This window comes from Mustela lutreola, chromosome 5 (assembly GCF_030435805.1).
Source record: "Mustela lutreola isolate mMusLut2 chromosome 5, mMusLut2.pri, whole genome shotgun sequence".
In the NCBI taxonomy this organism is placed as follows: Eukaryota; Metazoa; Chordata; class Mammalia; order Carnivora; family Mustelidae; genus Mustela; species Mustela lutreola.
In genome coordinates, this window is record NC_081294.1 from 162272409 (window position 1) to 162295228 (window position 22820).

Here is a 22820-nt window from a genome sequence, read left to right on the forward strand (position 1 = left end):
GACTAATTATAGCTATGAAATTGGGTAATTTCCCCTTGCCAAACTTTTCTAGTATTTCCATGGGTTAAAATGGCTAAATAGTATGCAGTCTTCAAGAGAGACGATGGCATGGCATGGCACAAGTATTTTGGTCCATTCACCAGGCACCCATCAGCAGCCTAGGATGCGATGGGGAAGTGGAGGGACGCCAGCACCCCTCCAGGGTCTTTTATGGCAGAAATGCCTTCCCGGGGAAGGCAGGATGGTGATCAATAGCGATATCTTGAGGGACACCTCTGGTCGTTTTTGACACACAGAAACCTCTGACATACCCTGCATGGGATGCCACCCAGGACTCAGGGGATTTGGTAATGGACCTTTACATTTCTGGGAGCATGGCCTCTATCTTGAGGTGCCTTTTAACCCACTGGAAATAATTTGGATTGCAAAACTTAGGAAAGGACTGAGCTCCTGTAACACTGCATGGCCTCAGTGGGATCTATCAGTTAGACCTCCTCTGCAGGAAACTGGGCAACTGGACCTAGGATACTTTTATTGCTCATACCTAGGCCTTTATTGCTCTGCACCAGGACCCTGAACTAAGGGGATTTTGTGGAATGTGTTGTCCAAATGAGTAAGTTAGTAAACCCAGGTTGTTGGGCCATCCCTAGCAAAGGGGGCTCTGACCTTATTTCTGTTTCTCCTGATAGTTGTGGGGTCTTCTCCCTCACTCACTTCCCGTGTTAATGGCTATAACTGGAGCCAACTGGAGTTAGTCTAACTTGAGACAGAGACCGTAAGGAACATTCCCAAGCAGCTGCTGAAACTCTCTTTGTTTCGGGGAAGTTTCCCTGTCTTCTCTGGCTTAACTTGGACTGTTTAAGCCCTCCCCGCTTGTTGGTGGGAAAGCATGGCTTCTGCTCCTCTGTTGGGGCTTATGAGCTCCAAAACCGGGAATCCTTTCTCTGCCTCCTGGTAGCACTTTGTTTCTTCTGTTTCCCCCTTCTCCTGTTTCTGCACCAACATGCGTGCAGCCTGAATGACTAGCCTCTAGATCATGCACCACAGCTCCTTCTCTCTTCACTGTAAAGGAGCAATAAGAGCACCCCCTGGACCTAACACCCCCTACTCCAGATCTTCCCATTTGTGTCTCAGGTAAACATTCAAAGTGGAATGGACCCAGGTGAAATGTAAATCAGTATTGGAACTAAGTTAAGTTTGTTGGTTTAATTAAGATAGACCTGTCTTAAGTTATCAGTAGTAAATGTGAAACTTTGTGAAGCTTACTGAAGGTCAAATAAGCTCATGTTATTTGTTAAAATCTGTTAGCAAAGAAATGACTAAACTGATGGTTAATTGTCTGTCTCAAAGTTTTAATGGGTAATTGCTGAAGTAACTTTCAAAGTCTTTGATAACCTGAAAAATTTAAAGTTTTGGTTGGATAAAAAATGGAATTAAATTTTGGAAATTTAGGTCTTAAAGGATAAAATGCTAAGTCGTTAATTACTGGATGTAGGTTTGTGCTTATGATTTCTTACTGCAAGGAAACTAAGAGTATTTAAATCTGTTGGTAAATGTGTTTTGCACTTAACTATTTCATAAATTTGTCATCTAAAGAATTCTGTTGTAACAGTTCACAATTGGTTAATACTTAGTCTTCACTAGAGATTAAGGTATTTCTAAGAGTACAAAATTCTGCTTAGTGTAACTAAGACTGATGGAAATAAGGGAAATTCTGTAGGAAAGTAGATGATATGTAAGAAAGATTTAAAGAATGGAAATGCATTTTATTAAAGATAAAAGGTAATTTTGTCCAAAATGAGATGGTGGTTTGTGATGAGGGAGCAGGAAGCTGGCTGAGGACAGAGCAAGAGCTGGCGCCTTGCACCCCCTCTCCACCTGCCCCCCTCCATATGTGTAGCATTCCTCAGGCACCACTGACTGCCATAAGACGATAAATAGTTAACTTGCAGGGATCGCAAACCTGCAGAACAGGAATCTCCCTTGCTCTACAGATGTCCTAGAGACCTAAACAGGGAGGTTACCTTATCAATAGCGCAAATTTCCAGAGGCAAATAACTCTCGGTTACTGAAGCCCTAATGTATCCCTCCCACCATAAACTGGAGGAGCTGAGGTAGAAGGGAATGTAAATGATAGCCAGATCATAATACCCCACCAAGAATCTCCCAACTATCTTGATGTTAATGCCTGACCTAAAGAAGACATTGATCAGGCCATAAGGGCAAGGCCTCCCCCGGCACCTTTTAGGCCCTCCTTAACATGTGAAAACTCTGTTGAAACCTCCCATCCCTTGCCCTCACTTTCCCCCAACCACAAGGTATATAACATGCCGATCCTCACAATCCGGGGCAGCAGCTCTTCCTGCCCATGGGTCCTGTCCCCATGCTTTAATAAACCACCATTTTGCACTAATGACGTCTTAAGAATTCTTTCTTTAGTCGTCGACTCTGAACCTCCTCACCCCACCGAACCTGACTTAAGTTCTGGGACTTCATCAGTTTGGAAAGAAATGGCTTGGGACAAAACCTAGATGCAAAGGAAAGTTGTAGAAGGTTTGTGAAGGGAAATCTTCAGAAAAGAAATTTTAGCTTTGGTCAAGATGGACTAAATGAAAGGGTTTTAAAGGTACATTGGTATAAGACTGAAATTGTCTCTGTTCAAAAGGACAAAGTTTTCTTAGATTAATTGATCTGCTGTTAAGAAAATGTAAATGGTTTTTCTCTTTGCCTGCCCAGAAAAAGCAGTTTCTATGTTTTGTTTTATCAGGTGTTTAACATTCCTAATTATATTTAGGCATGTGCTTTAAAACTTGATAAGATTTTAGCAAATGTTGACAAGATTTAAGTGGTAAATCTCTTTAACTCAGGCTTTTCCTTGGTATGCAAAGTTGCTCAGGAAGTACTACTGAACCAAACCTTGGGTTACATTTGGGAAAATGCTGTAACTATTCTAGAGATTCTATACACTTCCTAAAGTTTTAATGTTTTGAGAGATCATTGCTTGATATCGTAATTATGGAAATGTTATGTGTCACAGAAATAACCTGATTTCCTTGCCAACTAAACTGTAAAACTCTCCTGGTCAACTCTAACCATATCCATTCTGAGTTTTTGTCATTTATAATTGTTTTAATTCTCTTATAAAAAGAGTTTTATCTTCAAGGAGATTCATACAAAGGACTTTCAGGACAAATACAGATATTTGATGTATTTGAAAATCCTAAAACTGAAATGGGTAAGAATTTCCAGAACTAACTAAAAGCTGCATTCACCAGATTTAGTAACATGGGACTAAATGAACTAAAAGTTTATAGTGTTGTGTCTCTTAATGTTTTGTCTTACTTTAAACATTGCTGGTTCTCTCTAATATTTGCTCTTCCAGACTAGGAATACTTTCTCTTAAGTTATGTGTAACTTACAGAGATGTAAAAGTGCTGATTTGTAAACAAATCAAGGCATTCAACTTTTCTCTCTATCTGAACCCTCTGAAACCAAAAGGTCTCAGTAAGTATTCTTTCTTCCATTGCAATCAGTCATTTGCATAAGTTCAATAATAATCTGTTCTCCTTGTAACAGGACAGCATTGGAAACTGGTTATTTTACCAAGGCTTTGACTGGAATGTCATATTTGAGAAAGACATGCATAGACTCAGATATGAGCAGACAGCTTTAAGGAACCAAGGTTGACTTTATGAAACCTGGAGCCATAAAGCCCTTTGGAACTGTTGGCCTTGATACCTTGCTTACAGAATTCCCAGCGGCTTCACCAGGTGAGTAAAGAATGTCATTCCTTGGTAGGTGCAGAGTCTCAGAAGAGGAATTGGGCCAAATTGACGGGTATTGCAGGCATGCCTGGTGGCAAGTACGTGGCTTGGCTTCTGACCTGGAGAGGCTACTAGAAAAAGTTCAACCTAGAGATTCCTTATAAGAATTTCTAGCAAAGCAGATTCTAAAAGATCTATATGATCACACTCACTGTTCTTGCTGAGCTTATGTAAATAATGGGCCAAGTTTGTTAAAACTGGACTTGTTTCACAAGTGAATTAATCCTGATTTGGCTATCTCTGTAAATGAGGGTTATTTTAGAGAGAAAAATTCTGTTTTAATAACACACCTTTATGGATGTTAAATTCTAGATTTGATTGTCTTTACATGTTTACCTAAGCTAAACAATTTGAGGTAAACTTCAGAGAAGTTGCACAATAGCTTCTTTAGTCGATCTTATTATTTTGTGGGGATAGTAACAGAACCCCCTGGAACATGGTTAAACAACTATAAAATGGGATTGATTCCCCCACAATTGTATAACTCAACACCTTGTGTGTGACTGGGATAATGAAATTGCCTAAAAGCCAGCCTATCGCACTCCATAGGATTAACTATGGACTTGTGGAGATAATGGATGATCCCACTTTCTTTATGATTGGATCGGATGATGCATGAGGAACTCCCCTTATCTCTTGACAAGTTTTCTCCTACTTGCCAGTGATCCTCTGTAATCAGGGTATTGTTAAGGCTGGACCACTCAAAGGGCTACTTAATGGTTTCATCCCTTAGTCATATTTATCCTAGAAGCCACCTCTGTTGGGTTGCAATTGCAAACAGATGCTTTAGCTAAACATAGAACAGCCCTCATAAAAGGAGCCTCAAAGCTCACTATGGGGCAGCCCCTATATAATGAGTTCATATCAGGTCCAGATTTGTCTTAGAATTCAAAGGCCATCAATGGATGATGGAGGCTAACTAATTAAATATTGGGTGATACTTACAGATATGCCAGAAATAATACTTAAAAACTTGTCAGACTTTAAACCTAGTTACCTGTATGCCTGAACCTGACAACTGTACTTCTTTATAGAGCAAAACTGTTCAGAGGTTATTGATCTTGCTTACTCTATTTGGCCAGATTTAAGATGCCCCTGTTAAAAATATGAATGTCAGTTTACTGATGACAGTAGTTTTCATAGAAAGAATAAAAAAATCTAGGTATACTGTAGTGCTCACTAGCACTTTTCAATTGTCAAAGCCTTAAAAATAAACATTAACATTGACGCCAAATATGCCTTGCTGGTACTACATGCCCATGGAGCTATTTGGAAGGAAAGGGGACTGCTATCAAGCCATAACTCCCCAATCAAATATGGGCCTAAGTTACAAGACACTCCTTATGGCTATACTAAGGATGGCGTATATCAAATCTGGGATACATATTTGTGTTTCATACCCACACCTACTGGACAGCTCAGTCAAAAGGCAGTTTTATGCTGGGAACAAAAAAAATCATACGTAAGATACTTGGGCAAATAACACATGACATCTAGGATGGTTATCACTAGAAATGTGTTCCCAAATAGTACTCCAGGCTACTGACTGGTTTGCTACTGACTGGGTAAGGTGATGTGGCATTAGATGGTCAGCTCCAAATGGAACCCACTGGATATGTGGAAATAACCGGTGGCCCTGGCTTCCTCCTGGTTGGATAGGTCACTGGACTTTAGGATTTGCCTGGATTTATGGGCGCATTACTAAAACCATTACCACTCCAGTTAATCTTCCTTATTTAAAGCAAAGATGGACACAACTGGGTTTTAAATGGTATGATCACTTAACATCCATTTTTGTTCCATCTGCAGGACTAGAGGATGTCATGTGGCATGTAGAAGCCCTTAGTAAATACACTACAAAGGGACTCAGTGATTCACTAAATAGCCTCTCCCTACTTAATACCAAAGTCTCAGATACGCAAGGCAGTCCTACAAAATAGGATGGACTTAGATGTCCTGACAACAGCACAGGGTGGCACATACACAATTATCAAAGCAGAATGTTGTGTGTACATGCGCAATTATCAAAGCAGAATGTTGTGTGTACATCCCAGACTACCACAAAAATGTCATAGGACTAATGCTCTACAAGATCCTTCTCTCTCTCTCAATGAATGGTTAAGTTCCTGGTTTGGAGGAGGACTATGGCTGTAGTGAGTATGAACCTTTAATAAATAAAGTGTAATAAATAAATGAATAAATAAATAATATATAGTAAGTGCAAACTCCTACTAAATGAAAAACAGAAACAAATTGCAAACTAACCACATAGCAAGTAAGCCTAGACCATATGCGTGTAGTGATAACAAACTAACCTCATAGCAAATACCACATAGCAAGTAAGCCTAGACCATATGTGTGTAGTGATAAGATTAGCGTGAAGTAAAAAGTTGTAAATATTTTTAACTTATGCGAAATATCGTAAAGACCAAAAAATGTTTTCGACGTGTGTGTTTTTGATGTGCAAGCATGAGAAAAATAAGTGATGTAATTTGTTTTTGAAGGAGACTTAGCACAGTATATAAAAGAGGCATCAGGTTGGACTGAGGTGAAGCGAGTTCCCTGTCGGGAGGACATCATCGCTGATGTTACCGACGCCCCAACAGCTTCATTGCCGACCACTCGCTGGCTCTCAGTCTCAACTTCTGCGGTTACCTCTCTGTCTAGATTGTGAGGCAACGTCTCCTTCTCCATGACAACTTCAGCGGACCGTGACCAGACCACAATAGTGGTGCGGACCTTGTCCCAATAAAGATCAAGTGAGTTACATCATATCCATCTCTCTATCTCTTCTTTACACACACGACCTCCTGACGGGATGCAGGGGTTTTGCTCGCGTCAATGGCCAACAATTAAAAATCTCCTTTTTGGGCTTCTCATTTTTATTACCTTATTAATCTTAATATGTTGCTTTGTTCATTGTTTCTCTACTTGGTGCCCAGACTCCATTGCTGCAGTGATGTCACAGCAACAGATGATCATGACCACACACAGAGACACTTCATGGTCAGCGCTGGATTCAGCTGCCTCCTCCTTTTGTAACTCCCTTAGACATCCCTCCTCTGATCAGTGTTGATCCAAGTAGGTAGGGACAGCTCTACAGCCCTATTCAGCAGGAAGAAGTTACAGAAGATAAAACCTTCCGCCTTCAACCACTTTAAAGATTTAAGGGTCAAAATTGTTCAGGGGGGAATGATGAGGGAGCATGGGGCTGGCTGAAGACATAGCAAAAGCTGTCACCCTGCACCCTCTCTCCATCCGCTCCCCCTCAATCATATGTGTAGCATCCCTCAGGCAGCCCTGACTGCCATGAACAATAATCAAATAGTTAACTTGCAGAGCTCACAATCCTGCTAGACAGAGGAGTCTCCCTTGGCTTACAAATGTTCTAAATCTCACTAACAAAGACGATTGATAGCAGGATTGTGACACCCCACCAAAAAGTCTCCCAACTCTCTTAATGTTAATGGCTGGTCTAAAGACAACATTGATCAAGCCACAAGGGCAAGGCCTCAGGTAGGCCTGGGACATCCTGGCACCTTGTAGGCTCTCTTTAGCATATGAAAACTCCATTGAACCCTTCCTTCCCCTCACCTTCCCCCAACCGCAGGGTACATAACCTGCCATTCCTCACAACCTGGGGCTGCAGCTCTTCCTGCACACGGGTCCTGTCCCCATGCTTTAATAAACCACCATTTTGCACCAAAGATGTCTCAATAAGTCTTTCTTGGTCATGGGCTCCGGACCTCAGCCCACCGAACCTAACCTAGGTTCTAGAACTTCATCACTAGTTTTCCAGTAATTACAGATTAGAAGGCAGAAATCAATTTAGAGAAACACAGACAAACCCCATGTTTATAATGATTGTGCCACAGATTTAAAATTCAGTAGTGTATTAGTAAACTTTTCACATTTAGATCTTCATCTTGAGATTATGGTGAAGTTTTAGAATATAGGTGAGATTCAGTGGGGTTAGTTCCAGAGCCCATGACCAGGAAAGAATTCTTGAGACATCTTTGGTACAAAATGGTGGTTTATTAAAGCACAGGGACAGGACCTATGGGCAGAGATAGCAGCAGCAGCAGCAGGTGCTGCTGCTGCTGCTGCCATCCCAGGTTTGTGAAAAGTGATCCATTATATACTTGCAAATTGGGAGGGGGTTAGGAATAGCATAGATCTCTAAGTAATTTTGGAAGCGAGGTTTCCAGAACCTTGATGGGCTAGCTGTTGTTTGGAATACCATTTTTTACTGTCTAATAAAACTTTAGTCATGAGAACATTCAGATATATATCGGTGGGCCATATGCTTGAGGATGATTGCCAGCATGTATCTTGGAGGGTTAGAGATAAAGGAAGTTTCCAAATGAATTTTTATATGTTAAAGTAGACTTAACAGGATCCTGGTTGGGGGTGAAGGGTGGTCAGTGATGAAGTTCTAGAACCTAGGTGAGGTTCGGTGGGTTGAGGTCCGGAGCCCATGACCAAGAAAGACTTCTTGAGACATCTTTGGTGCAAAATGATGGTTTATTAAAGCACGGGGACAGGACCCATGGACAGGAAGAGCTGCTGCCCCGGGTTGTGAGGGATGGCAGGTTATGTACCCTGTGGTTGGGGGAAGGTGAGGGGAAGGGAGGTTTCAATGGAGTTTTCATATGCTAAAGAGGGCCTACAAGGTGCCAGGATGTCCCAGGCCTACTGGAGGCCTTGCCTTTGTAGCTGGATCAATGTTGTCTTTAGACCAGCCATTAACATTAAGAGATTTGGGAGACTTTTTGGTGGGGTGTCATAATCCTGCTATTAATTGTCTTTGTTAGTAAGATTTAAGACATTTGTAAGCCAAGGGAGACTCCTGTCTTGCAGGATTGTGAGCTCTGCAGGTGAACTATTTGCTTATTGTTCATAGCAGTCAGGGCTGCCTGAGGGATACTACATATATGATTGAGGGGGAGAGGGTGCAGGGCGCCAGCTTTTGCTATGTATTCAGTCAGCCTCCTGCTCCCTCATCAGTCAGGTTAGGATTGCCTTTTGCCCTTAGCAAAGTATTTTTTTTTTAAAGATTTTATTTATTTATTTTACAGAGAGAAATCACAAGTAGATAGAGAGGCAGGCAGAGAGAGAGAGAGAGAAGCAGGCTCCCCACCGAGCAGAGAGCCCTGAGATCAGGACCTGAGCTGAAGGCAGCGGCTTAACCCACTGAGCCACCCAGGCGCCCCTGCCCTTAGCAAAGTATTAAGGTAGAGGCAGGTGAGTCCCCAAAAGAATGTCACTCTGCCTGTTTCAAGGACTTCTCAGTGGGCTCTAGATAGTAAGGAAATTTAATAACTTTTCTTCTGCCTCTGTTTCCCACATCAATTAGATAGCTGTTTCTTAAAAAAACAAACAAACAAACAAACAAAAAACCCCAAACTCAGTACCTTGTGCAAATAAATCAATTTTCCATGTACCTCAGCACACTTAAAATGTGGAGGCCAAGAAAATTAAGGCCATCTCACTTCAAGTTTAGTTGATGTGGGAAACAGAGGCAGAAGAAAATCATTTAAATTTCTTGCCTACTGACAAGCCCTTGAAACAGAGTGGCTCTCCCCTGGGGACTTAACTGCCCTCACCTTGAGGTTTTGCTAAGGACAATCCTAGCCTGACTGACCCCCTACTCCAACAGGTCCAACCAGGATCTTACAGGATACTTTAAAAATTATTTCAGGAAACTTTATTTCTAAACCTCCAAGATAGTGTAGAGAATCATTCCCAAGCATATGGCCCACTGATATACATCTAAAGGTTATCACGAGAAGATTTTTATTATTGGTAATAAATAACCTTTCTCCCAACAATAGCTAGCCCCTCAAGGTCCTGGAGACCTTGCTTCCAGAAATCCTTGGAGACTTACTTCATCCATAATTCCCTTTGTCCTCACCCACCGCTGAGTCCACCCTTAATCTGCCTTTAAAAACTCTGACTGTAATCTGGTTCAGGGTCCAAGTCCCTACTCCACTGCATCGGGTATACTTGGACCCAAGCTTAAGCATGTCACCTCCGGGTCCAAGTCCCTACTCTGCTGTGTTGGGTATACTTATGCCCAAGCTTAAGCTTGTCAAATAAGCCCTCATGTGATTGATTGCATTTGTGCTTGTTCATGGTGGTCTCTGGGACGTGAAAACGTGGGCATAACAAAAATTTCTTCATTGTATATATACAAAACACTTACTAATTGGTAGAACAAAATACATACCTTCACAACAAAACTCTCTTTCTCAAGTATGAACAATATAACCATAATACATGGTGTACAGTATTTAAAATATATAAAATATAATACAGTTTGTTTACAATTTTTTAAACTCATCTTTTGCACTTGTATGTTAAGGCAAATTTCCATTTCCGTACCAATTTTCAGGAGTCTAGAGATTTTGAAAAAACTGTTTTACAAGACATACTGTGATCTGAGAGCTAAGTGTGAACTCTTAGGAGCATTTTTAAAAGATTTTATTTATTTATTTGAAAAACAGAGATCACAAGTATGCAGAGAGGCAGGCAGAGAGAGGGGGGCGAAGCAGTCCCCCTGCTGATCAGAGAGCCCCATGCAGGGCTAGATCCCAGGACCCTGAGATCATGACCTGAGCCAAAGGCAGAGGTTTAACCCACTGAGCCATCCAGGCACCCCTTCAGAAGCATTTTTAAGTGTACTGATGAAGTTCTAGAACCTAGGTGAGGTTCGGTGAGCTGAGGTCCAGAGCTGATGACCAAGGAAGAATTCTTGAGACATCCTTGGTGCAAAGTGGTGGTTTATTAAAGCACAGGAATTGGACCATTGGGCAGAAAGAGCTGCTGCCCTGGGTTGTGTGGATGGCAGGTTATGTACCCTGTGGTTGGGGGAAGGTGAGGGAAAGGGAGGTTTCAAAGTAGCTTTCTGCCAGATGCCTGGATACCAGAGGCTTGATAAATGTTGTCTTTTGGCAAGCCATTAACATCAAGATAGTTTGGAGATTCCTGTCATGCAGGTTTGTGATCTCTGCAATTTAACTATTTGTTTCTCGATTAAGGCAGTCAGTCAGGGGTGCCTGAGGAATGTCACACACATTACCGTGGGGAGTGGGTGGAGAGGGGATGCAAAGCTTTTGCTTTTGCTTTGTCCTCAGCCAGCCTCCTGCCCCCTCATCATGTACAGCCATCAACTCCCTATTTTTGTTGCAATTTCCAAAAGTGTTTCCTATACAGTGACTGGGAGCCTTTGGAAGAACACTAGGAGAAGGCTGATCACTAAATTTTGCCCCAGCATAATTTTCCTTTTGGTTCACTTCAGTTAGAAATGCTGATTTCTTCAAATGTGTATTTTTAATGTTCTCAGTATTTTTAAAAAGGCTTTCTTTTTTTCCTTCTTCTGGAGTTGTCAGATGAAGCAGAATCCTGCCGAAAGTTATTTTCATTTCTTTTTGAATAGTGATTTTGGTTAGTGGTAAGTTATATTTGCTTTACTGTCTGCTTATCTTTGGTTGTTCACACAAGTGTATACCATGAACAAACTAGACACAGGGAATGGCAATTTTCTCCAATTTTCCCATTTTTGAATGTAAAACTTCTCTTCTGAACAAGAGTTGGCTGGGCGTGGCCAGCAGCAGCTGCCCAGGGAAAGGGCTCACTTCCTCAATTTGGGTTGCAACTGCAGGACTGGACCAGGGGATAAATTGGCCAGCTGGTGTGGGACTTCCTGTGCTGCACTAGGCCAGTTGAGGGGCTCTGCCAGCCCTCCAGGACTGGCCGGTGCCCATGGTACTGATGGAAGCAGCTGGGCAATTGTCCAGCCGTGCTAGCCCGCACTCTCTTCTTTCACCACTTCTTTTGCACTGCCCAAGGGATGCCTCCCACCAGAGCAAGACTACAGCTGGACAGAGCTGCAGGGGAATGAGACTGTGCAGTCAGCCCGGGACCGTCTCACCCTAGGAAGTGAGAGAGGTAAAGGGTGTCGGGCAGTGCTCAGAGGTCCAGGATTCAGGGTCCAGGTCGCAGGGCTGTGGCCACCATCCACCATCGGGAGGGCCCCAAAGTAACCATGGGTAACTGTGGGTGGGAAAGGCCAGGGACACCAGGTGGCCACCCAAACAAGAGGCTCCCACTGTGCTGGGGGACAGAGATGACAGTCCTAGTGATGAGGGGACAGAAGGCTGATGGAGAACAAAGCAAAAGCTGACACCTTGCAACCCCTCCAACCCCCCACGCCCCAACCCACCATTCTTGGGTGGGACATTTGTGACATTCTTTAGGAATCTCCCACCCATCTTAATGTTAATACCTTGCTAGAGGACAAAACAAGCTTGGTAAAGGCAAGACCTCTGGTATCCAGTATCTTGCAGGTCCTCTTTAGCATATGAAAGTTGAAACCTCCCTTTTCCTTACTTCCCCACCCTCATGGTACATGACCTGCTACCTCTCACAACACAGGGCAGCAGCTCTTTGTCCCCCTGCTTTAATAAACCACCATTTTGCACCAAAGATGTCTCAAGTATTCTTTCTTTGTCATCGGCTTTGGACCTCCCCCCACTGAACCTAACCTATATTCTAGAACTTCATCATAGCTCCAATAGCTCAGCAGGGAGAGAAGGGAGGGGCAACATCCATGACCAACCCAATACACCTCCTCCCCAACCATGGGGCTGCTAAGAGAGCACCACAGTTCAGGCACTAGCAGAGAGGCAAATCTGTTTTTACAGCCCTTGTTTCAAAATCTGTTTGTCTGCTATAAACATTTCCCAACTTTCATTTGTTTTCCATTTGTATGGAGTATCTTCCACTCTAAGGCTCTTATAAATAGCATCTTTTTTTTTTTTTTAATCCCATTTAGCCACTATTTGTCTTTCTAAAGTCCAATTTACTCCATTTACATTTAAATCACTAATAAGTCTGTACTTACTGCCTTTTTGTTAATTGTTTTCTGTTTTCTGTTTTTTTTTTTAGTTTCTAACTCTTGTTTTATTCTTCTGCTCTCTCTTTGTGATTTGATATTTTTATTTAGTGGTATATTTAGAGTCCTTTCTATCTTTTAGGATTTTGCTTCGATGTTACAAGTCTTACCTATAACAACTTGTATGTATAACAGACTACATAAGTTAATAACAACAAAAATTTGAATATATTCTGAATCTATATTTGGTTTATTCCTCCATATTTTTTTTGTTTTTTTATGTTACACTTTACATCTTTTTACCTTGCATATTTCTTGACAAAGTATGTAGTTCTAGTTATTCTTGCTACATTTTTCATTTAAACTTTATTCTAGACTTACAAGTGATTAATTTTTTGTTACAAATTATCATCCTTCTTTCAGCTTAAATAGTCTGTATATGATTTATTGTAAGGCCAGTCTAATGGTGATAATTTTTTCCACTTTTGCCTGAAGATACTTTTTATATCTCCTTCAATTCTGAAGGACAACATTTCTGGATAGAGTATTTTTTGTTGGAAATTTTTCTTTTTTTCCTTGCACTTTGAAAATATTATGCTACTCTTTGGGGAGCATGTCAAGTTTCTGCTTATAAGTCAACCTATAGTCTTCTGGGGTTTTTCTTACCACAAATTATTTTTCTCTTGCTGTTTTTAAGATTCTCGGCCTTTAACTCTTGGCAATTTAAGCACAATGGCTTTGTGAGAGCCTTTTTGGGTTTATATTATTTAGAACTCTGAACTTCCTGAATCTGGATGTTAGTTTCCTTCCTCACATTGGGAAGTTTAAGATATTATTTCTTCAAATAAGTTTTCTGCCGATTTTGTCTTTCTCTTTCCTTTTTGGAATCCTATAAAGTAAATGTTGGCTTGCTTCATGTTGTTCCATAAATCCTTTAAGCTATTTTAACTCTTTCTTAATTTTATTTTCTCTTTCTGCTCTGATTGAATGAGTTCCACTGCCATGTTTTCAAACTCATTACTCTTTTCTTCTGCTTCATCTAGACTGCTCTTGAAACGTTTTATTGTATTCTTTCAGTGCAGTTATTCTATTCTTCAACTTTATGATTTCTGTTTGGTACTTCTTCATATTCTCTATCTCTTTATTGAAATTCTCACTTTGTCTTGAATTGAATTTTTCAGTTCATTGAATCAAAGGGATTGTTCATCTGACCTCTAAGCATCTTTATGAACTCCCTTATCACATTAATTAGTTATCTCCATTTCATTAAGGTATTTTCTGAGGTTTTTAAGGTCATTTTTGGGGAACCTATTTTTTAATATTGTTTTTCATTTTTATTTAATATCTGTGTCTGTTTCTGTGTGCTAGATAAAGCAGCCCTTTTCTGTAGTCTTATGAGGAATGGCCCCATGTAGAAGGTGAATCTTATTATTCAACCTTGCCCTAACTTTGGTTGTCTCTCAAACCACTGTAATTGTCCAAACAGTTTACTTTGATTTACTGGCTCTCAGTAGCTGGGGATATGCCAAGACTACTCAGTGTGCCAAAGGAGAGAATCTTAGTGAGAACCTTGCTTCAGGTTAACTGAAAACTGCACCCTCATGCATTACCTTTTAAGGTATGCAAATATTCTTTCAAAGAAAGACTTAAGAGGGATGTTTTCCTCTCTCTTCTGCACTATTTCCTGAGGTGTTAGCCAGTTATGAACTGTTTATTTGTTTGCTACGATCTTGTTAAACATGTGAACACAGGCCCCACTGACCATCTATAGCAGGCTATTAAGGAATGTGTTCTCTGGGAGGCAACCACAAAAATTGTGTCACCCACTGTCCACACAAACTCCTTTCTTGAAGACACTGGTAACCTGAGGCAGAGCAGAAAGAGAACATGAAGATGGTGTCTGCTGGCCTACCCAGTTTCTGGATGTGTGTTTAATTAATGTATGTTTAATCCCTAGATGTGTGTTTAATTAAAAGCCTCCTGCTTAAACTACAGCTATGAAGGTAAGTTAATAGGCCTCTTTCTTAGGAAGACCCCATTTCTGTCTGCTGCCTCTGTGCTGTGCTCTGAGGTAGTAGCTGGTTAAGATGTGCTATTCTATTTGTTTCAGTCTTGAGGGACCATAAACAAAAGCCTCATTGGCCACTAGAGTCAGGCAACCAATGGGTACTCCTTGGGTGTCAGCTGCAGACACTAGGACTCTGGAATGTTTATAAGCTTCTTTCTGCGAGATACTGGTACCCTGTAGTGAGGCAGAAGAAGAATGTGAAGATGGTACCTGTCCTCCAAAGTCTCTGGAGAGGATTACCCTTGGCCCTTAGATGTGTACTTAATTAGAAACCTGTCTCTCTGGCCACAACTATGAACCACATGTGACCTGGAGCAAGACAGAGAGAAAGTATGAACATGGTGTCTGTTGGGCTTTGCAGTCTTTAGAAAATATTTCAGTTGGTCTCTAGATATGTGTTAAATTAGATGCTTGTCTGTTATGCCAATACTTTTGAGAAAAGCAGAGTCCCTTTCATAGGAAAACTACATGCAGCTGCCTCTGTGCTGTGTCCTGAGAGGTTGGCCAGGGTGAGTTGGCTACAATCCTTTAAGAAATGCTTCTCTGTTTACTAAAACCTTGTAGATCTCATGGATGCAAAGCCTGTTGGCTTTCAAAGGTAGATGATTTAGAAGTCCATCTTTTGGATGCAGGTCTTAAAATTTGGGGTGTCTGATGTGGGGTAAAAACACTTCATTCATCAGGAAAAACCTAGATGTTTGAATTTCACCCCAACTGTGGGTCACCAGGGCAAGGGTGAGATTTATGACTTTGTTTCATCCTTTCCTACCATCTTCGATGTGAGTTTTCTTTCTTTTGCCCAATGTATAAGCATCACTTAACTAGTTCTTAGATTTTTATTAGAGGGTATTGTTTCATATGTAGTGACAGATTTGGTATGTCTGTGGAAGGAGGTGAGTTCAGGACCTTCTTAATTTTCATCTTGAATCAGAGCTCCTATCCCTTCAACTTTTGATAGACAACTGGCTTTTCCAATTTTTAATAGTTTTGAACAATCCTGCTACAAATGTGTCCATGTGTATTCTTATGCATATGTGGCCATATTTTTCTAGGACTCTAAGATATAGAATTCCTAGGCAATCATGTTTACCAATGTTCAACTATACTAGAAAATGCCTAAAAAATTCCTAAATGGTTATAGTAAGTCTCAACATCATTATATCACATTTTTGATGGATGCTCCACATTGTTCTCTGCCCCTCCTGTTGTCAATCTTTTAAATTTTTGTAAATATTATAGATAGATGTGCAATGAAACCATGTTCTTATTTTAAATTATATTTCCCTTGAAGACCTTTATTTTATTGATTGGTTTCTTTTCCAAAGTACACATTTAATTATTTGGAACATATTTCCATGGATTTTATGTTTGTATTGATTTCTAGGATGTGTTTTTGTATTCTGGATACAAGTCATTTGTTGTATATTTATTTTATAAATATCAAGTCAAATAGCATTCCTTTAACTTTTTTAATGAGCAGAATTTCTTGATTATTCTGTCATTAAATGTCTCAATCTCATTTTATTTATTTTTTAAAAATCTTACTTAATAAATAAAATGTAATAATAAATTCTAGCATTTGTTGTATTTATTACATTTTCTCTCAGATTTATAGCTATATAGGATATTTTAGGCATTCTATTGATAGCCGTGCAATTTTATTTTTATGGAGGTAAAATATACAAAATAAAATTTTTGAGATAAAGTATATATAAATAAGAAATGTGCATTTATAAGTGTATAATTTAGTGATACTAAAAACAATTACAATGTAGTTCAACCATTATCTCCATCCATTTCCAGACTTTTTCATCATTCCAAACAAACTTTTTAGCAACTTTATTTTTATTTATATATCCAATGGGACTAGAACTATTTATTCAAAGGAGAAAAAAAAAAATCACTTACTGATCTCCACTGTGCACTTGTAACATATCATAGATGCATGTTGTTGTATCTAAGTTTTTTCTTCCTTCTGTTGATCTATTTAGTTATCAGTGCTCTTATATTGCAAACTCTTGATTACTATTTTAAGAGGCCTTAGTAATATGGTAGAATGAATTTTTTGTGAATGAACTGTTTTGTGTTTTCAAAAATTTCTTGACTTTTTCCATCTTACTAAATTCCCATATAACTTTTAAAATTACCTTGTCAGGGCACCTGGGTGGCTCAGTGGGTTAAGCCGCTGCCTTCGGCTCAGGTCATGATCTCAGGGTCCTGGGATCGAGTCCTGTATCGGGCTCTCTGCTCAGCAGGGAGCCTGCTTCCTCCTCTCTCTCTGCCTTCCTCTCTGCCTACTTGTGATCTCTCTCTGTCGAATAAATAAATAAAATCTTAAAAAAAATAAATAAAATAAAATTACCTTGTCATGTGTCAATAAAACTTGCTTATTTTATATTAAATCTAAATTTCTTTTCCCTTCTCCTTGAGCTTTTAGATTAAAATTTTAAAATGCCTTAATTACTGTCATGGAAAGTGGCTGATAAATTTATTATCTTAATCTGTCATGTTTTCCTATAGTCCTGTGTATTTATCTACATTTCTGTACATACACTATCTTTCTGGCCCCCCTATCCCTGATCTTGCAAAGCTACTTGCAGAACACTAATATATTTTTTCTGAGATTTTCTCTATTCTTTATATTTTTCTTGCATGGTTCCTTACTTTGTTTCCTCGCATCTTTCAATTGCTGCTTTTTTCAAACTCAGAGTGAAAATTCCTATTTCAGATAACTCTTTTGTCTTTTTAGAGTCTAGATTAAATTTTTGTTCTTTTTTTTTACATGATAATATGACATTGTATTGACTTTCTACAATAGATATAATCTTTCTTCTGCTATCCCATGATAAGCCTGAGAGCATGTTCATTGCTACATATTCATTTTTTGGTACAGAGGCTAAAATGTAGATACTCAAGAAATAACCATGGAATGAAATCTTGCTTAATAACTCCTGAATCAGTTTCATTCATTTACTACTCAATTTAATTCAGTATGCATTTATTACTATAGAAAATTTAAAAGATTAGTAAGACATGATACCTGTCTTTAATAACATAAGGTATATATGATTATTAAGTATCATATGCTTACATAAAATTATTTCAAATGTGAAGTAAATTTTGATAGAAATTATGCAAGTACAGAAAGGTAAATTAAAATGATTATCCCATTTAAGAGTATTTTTTGCACAACTGCTATGTGTCAGACAGTCAATTAAATGCTAGTGCATTTTTTTTACAATTGTTAAGACACCATCTCAAAGTTCGGAATCTAGGATCATAGCCAGAATTTAAAAAAAAAAAAAAAAAAAAAAACAGGTTGGACAATTTTCTAATTGTTTTAGATGCTCTTAAAAAAATAAAGAACATGACAAAAAAGAGATTTGTTTCAGATTGGTACTATGGAAAAAGTATGTAAGGAATAAAGTGTGAGGAATAGGTAGACTGAGAAAAACATTTTTGTGTTAAGGGCAGTTAAAAATGTTCCAAAATAAGGAACAAATTAAAATGTGAGAAATGTAAAACAAAACAAAGAAATACAAATCACAGACAAATGGAGTTGAATAAGCAAGCTAAGACAAATCATGCTGGGCCATGTATTGTGTTCAGATGTATCCATAATTGTCCCCTTTTTATTTGTTAAATGATTTTTTTTCTATAGAAATATGAAGTCTTATTGGTTATTTGCATTGTTTCCCATTAGTATGTTTATTGATGTTGCTTTGGGAAGGCAAACCATAAGAGACTTTTGACAATAGAGAACAAACTGAGGTCTGCTGGAAGAGAAGTAGGTGGCAGGTGGGGTGGTAGGTTAAATAGGTGATAGGTATTAAAGTAATCTCCTATTATGTTGAGCAATAGGAGTTGTATAGAAATGGTGAATCACTAAATTCTACACCTGAAACCAATAGTCTCCTATATGTTAACTAACTAGAAGTTAAACAAAAAAAAAAAAAAAAAAAAAAAAAGAAGAAGATTTTATTTCTTTAGGTGAGAGAGTGAAAGAGAGCATACAAGCACAGAGGGAGAGAGAGAAACAGACTCCCCACTAAGCAGAGAGTCTGATGTGGAGCTCAATCCCTGGACCTCAAGGTCATGACCTAAACTAAAGGCATATGCCTAACTGGCTGAGCCATCCAGGCACTACACCTAACTAGAATTTAAATAAAAAGTTGAAACAACAACAACAAAAGTAAAAAACAAAAACAAAAAGCAACAAACAAACAAAAATCCCTTTGGGATATTTTATAATCTAATGAGAAATCATTAAATGAAATGTTAACATGGCAAGAAGGACAGAGGGCTCGTTGGCTAGCTGGCTGGCTGGGTGCATGCAAGACTGCCTGTGTTCAAATTGTTTTGAGCACTTCCAGAAATACTATTGAAATTTCCTAGGCTGTAATGGTAGCTGGTACCCAGAAGACCAACCCATGACCTCTCTCTAGAGTATGCAAGAATCCACACTTCAGGGAAATTAGAATTTTCAGAATAAATTACATCTATCCTCTCAACACCAAGGATGAAGAATGCCATTACCTACTACAAGTGTTGTACTGCTCTGAAGATGGATTATTCTAAAAGTAGCATTTTTTTTTGGAAATTCTTCAAAATTAGGTATTATGTCATCTAAAAGGATAGCTTTTAAGTATGGTTTTTAGAATTTTTCTGGTTGGACTACTGTGCTGACTAAAGGGAAATGTTCATGTTTTTAGAGTTGGAAAACGTGAGGGAGTTCATTAAATCACAACCAAATTATGATCATTACTTTATTGCTTCAGAGACATCTTCCTAAAGCATTTGCAGAATCTCCATTTGTGACCCATAAATTTATATATAATGGGTAGTTCATTGAGTCACAATAACTTTGCAGTTTTAAAAATGAAATGATTTTAGTTTTTCTTTAAAGCATATGCAGAAATTATTTTCATTTTCATTTTCATTTTCTTTTTCCAGAGTTGAAAACAGAAGCATATAGAGTTGAAACTAGGAGTCTAAGAATCTACAGTGAGTTGGTGGCAGATTGTTTGGACTCATGTTGCCATGGAGCAGAGAAAAGGTAACTGGGTAATGCATTTCCAATGGAAAAATGCCAGCAGGTTTGTGAGAGACTGCCTACTGCCTGGCTTCCAAAGTCCCATTCCCTTGGTAAACTTATGAAAATATAAAGTCCTCTTCTTATGTTTTGTGGGCTTAAAACACTGTATTTTATTGATTGATTAATTTAGATTTTATTTGAGAGAGAGAGATAGTGACAGAGAGCCTGATGCAGGGCTCCATCCCAGGACTGTAGGATCATGACCTTAGCCTAAGGCAGACACTCAACTGACTGAGCCACCCAGGTGCTCCAAAACACTGTATTTTAAAATGCATGTCCTTTTTAGTAATGTATACCATTTAGATGAGATAGTAGCAAAGATTCCCTCTGCCCTGGGGAATGCTTTGATTTGGGTTCTGATAGGAATTAAATTTTTTTTTTGAGGTTTTTGATTTTGTTTATGTTTTTAGTTTTTATTAAGTTCCAGTTAGTTAATGTACACTGTAATATTAGTTTCAGGTGTAGAATTTAGTCATTCTACACTTATGTACAGCACACAGTGCTCATCACAACAAGTGCCCTCCCTAATGCCGATTACCCATTTAACCCATCTCCCCACGCACCTCTGTTCTGGTGACCATCAGCTTGAAGAATTAAATTTTTATAACTCAGTCCTTGCACAGTTCAATTGTATTCCCTATTCTTTTTTTCTACTTCAGAAAAGAAAGGGGGTGGTGGTCCAAAAAAAAAAAAAAAAAAAGAAAGAAAAAGAAAGAAAAGAAAAGAAAAAGAAAACTAGTTACTAAGATTAGACCAAATGTTTCTTGCAGGAATGATGAGAGTCTCCTATCACAGCAGCTATGAGCTTCACACTGGGAAGCTCAGAGAAACAATTAGACATGAAGTCTTTTATCATTAAGTTTCAAGAGTGACTTTGCTGATTTTTTCCAATACCACTTTCTCCCATAAGTAATGTTTAAGTGTTTTGCAAAATCTAACCAGATTAACCCATTATATATTTATTTGAGTAAAATATGCTTAAATATTGTGATTTAGGGTCCATTGTGTGGAACAACAGAAATATTTTCTGGACTGCCACCCCTCTCCAAGCATTGTCCTATGATGCACACTTCTGAACCTAAAGACACTACCTTGAGATTAAACCCTAAACATAGGCCTTATTCATGCCAGAATTCTTCAGCTGATTAGGCAAGTATCTTTAGTTCCAGAAGATGCAAAGTATCATATCTGCCAGTTATCTCAAGATTATATTTCTTATGCCCTTAATTCCTTTTCTACCGTCACTGGCCTTTTCCATATATTCTTTTATAATCTTTCTTTCTCTGTGTAACCCAAAGCAGCACATCTGGATATGCATATTTAAAATGAGAATTGCTACATTACCAAGGAGACATTGTGTCCTGTCTGCAATCTTGTGGAATAAATGAAAAGTGTTTAAACATGAAATATCTGAGAGTTCTCTAAGTGACCAGCACAACCTTGGAAGCTCAAAGCTGTAATTCAAATCAGAACTATCATTCACTAAAATAAATAGCTTACAAGGAAGCAAAGCACTCTGAATAGCATGACAAAGAGATGATTTAGAAGTTACTGGTTCTTGCCCAGCATTTATAAGCATGTCCATTTCTTCCATCTCAGCAGGAATCCAGGAGGCCAGATCAGTGCAAGGGGCTTGGGAATGCAATCACCTGGGCTCAGATTCTGGCTTTGCCTATAAAGTCAACTTCACTCAGAGTCTCTCAGAGTCATAGTTTCCTTATCTGTGTTGATAGGAATAGTAGTAATACCCCCACTTTCATTGTGGAGAGATTCAGTGGCTTCATAGAAGATAGGTCCTTGGAGAAGAATCTGAGGTGAAGAGTGAGCCCTCTGTAAGTGTGCCTAATACCACGATCACCAGGAGTTCAGGGCCAGACTGTTGACTCTCAATGCAGATGCTCAGATATTTATCATTCTTCATGACAACATGTCTTAAGTGCTTGCAGAAACCAATGTTACTATCATTGCTTTACATAGGGAGATACTTAGTTTTAGGGATATGAAATCCTTTCCCATGGTTAGTGAGGGTGTTCAGTAATCAACCTTAGCATAGATTCATGGCTCATCATCTATCTAGTGAATCCCTGGGAAGCAGCACAGATTGTAGTCCCAGCATTCTCTCAGGATAAATACAGCATTAACAGTCCAGAACACCTTTCTTCTGTTCCAAAAGAAATGTAAAAACTGATGGAAACTTCCTGCAGCAAAGCATGGAAACTGCATTGTTATGCAGAGGGAAAGTGTTCAGCACTGTGAGGTGCACCAATGGGTTGCTTCTTTTAAATTTAAATTCAATTAGCAAACATTTGGTACATCACTAATTTTTGATGAAGTCATTGACTCATTAGGCTTTATTTCTGAGTGCCTGATTTGCAGTCAGACTTGAATGTTTGCTCTGGAGGTTCTCTCTATGCCTCAGACTTCAGAGGGATATGCTACTGACTGCTTCCCTCAGACACAGACCAGGCTGTCCCTTCGCCTTTAGGTTACTTTCCAAATGGTTATGGGTTGTACCCAATTGGTAGCACTCCCCAGGATAAACTCACATGTTCTTCCAGCAAGGAGAAAAATGTAACGGTATTTGAGTTAGGTAGGGAATGCAGACAAACATTGATGTACACAGCTGGTAAAAACTATTAATGTGAGCTTTCAAGTTATGATATCTTGAAGAACCCTAAAAAGTTTAAGAACTGCATAAATTATGGTTTAATTTCTCAGAAATGCATCATATATTCTCTCTGTACTGCTATTGATGATACCTGTTAAACCATTGTTACATTTTTATTGTTTGCCTTATGTCTAGTACCTTTCCTCCCCTAATTTTACTCTCCTTCCTGCATACTTCTTTACTGGTCGTGTGTGACTATGGTGCAGGGAGCATTCATAGAGATGACCTGAGGCTGTTTTACACCTAATGACTTTCCTACTAGAACGTCT

At 39.0% G+C, this 22820-nt stretch overlaps 1 pseudogene; it reads right to left on the bottom strand.

The window, feature by feature from the left end:
* Window positions 1-5003: 5003 nt before the first annotated feature.
* On the bottom strand, window positions 5004-21804 carry LOC131831250 (proline-rich nuclear receptor coactivator 1-like; annotated as a pseudogene).
* Window positions 21805-22820: the final 1016 nt, after the last annotated feature.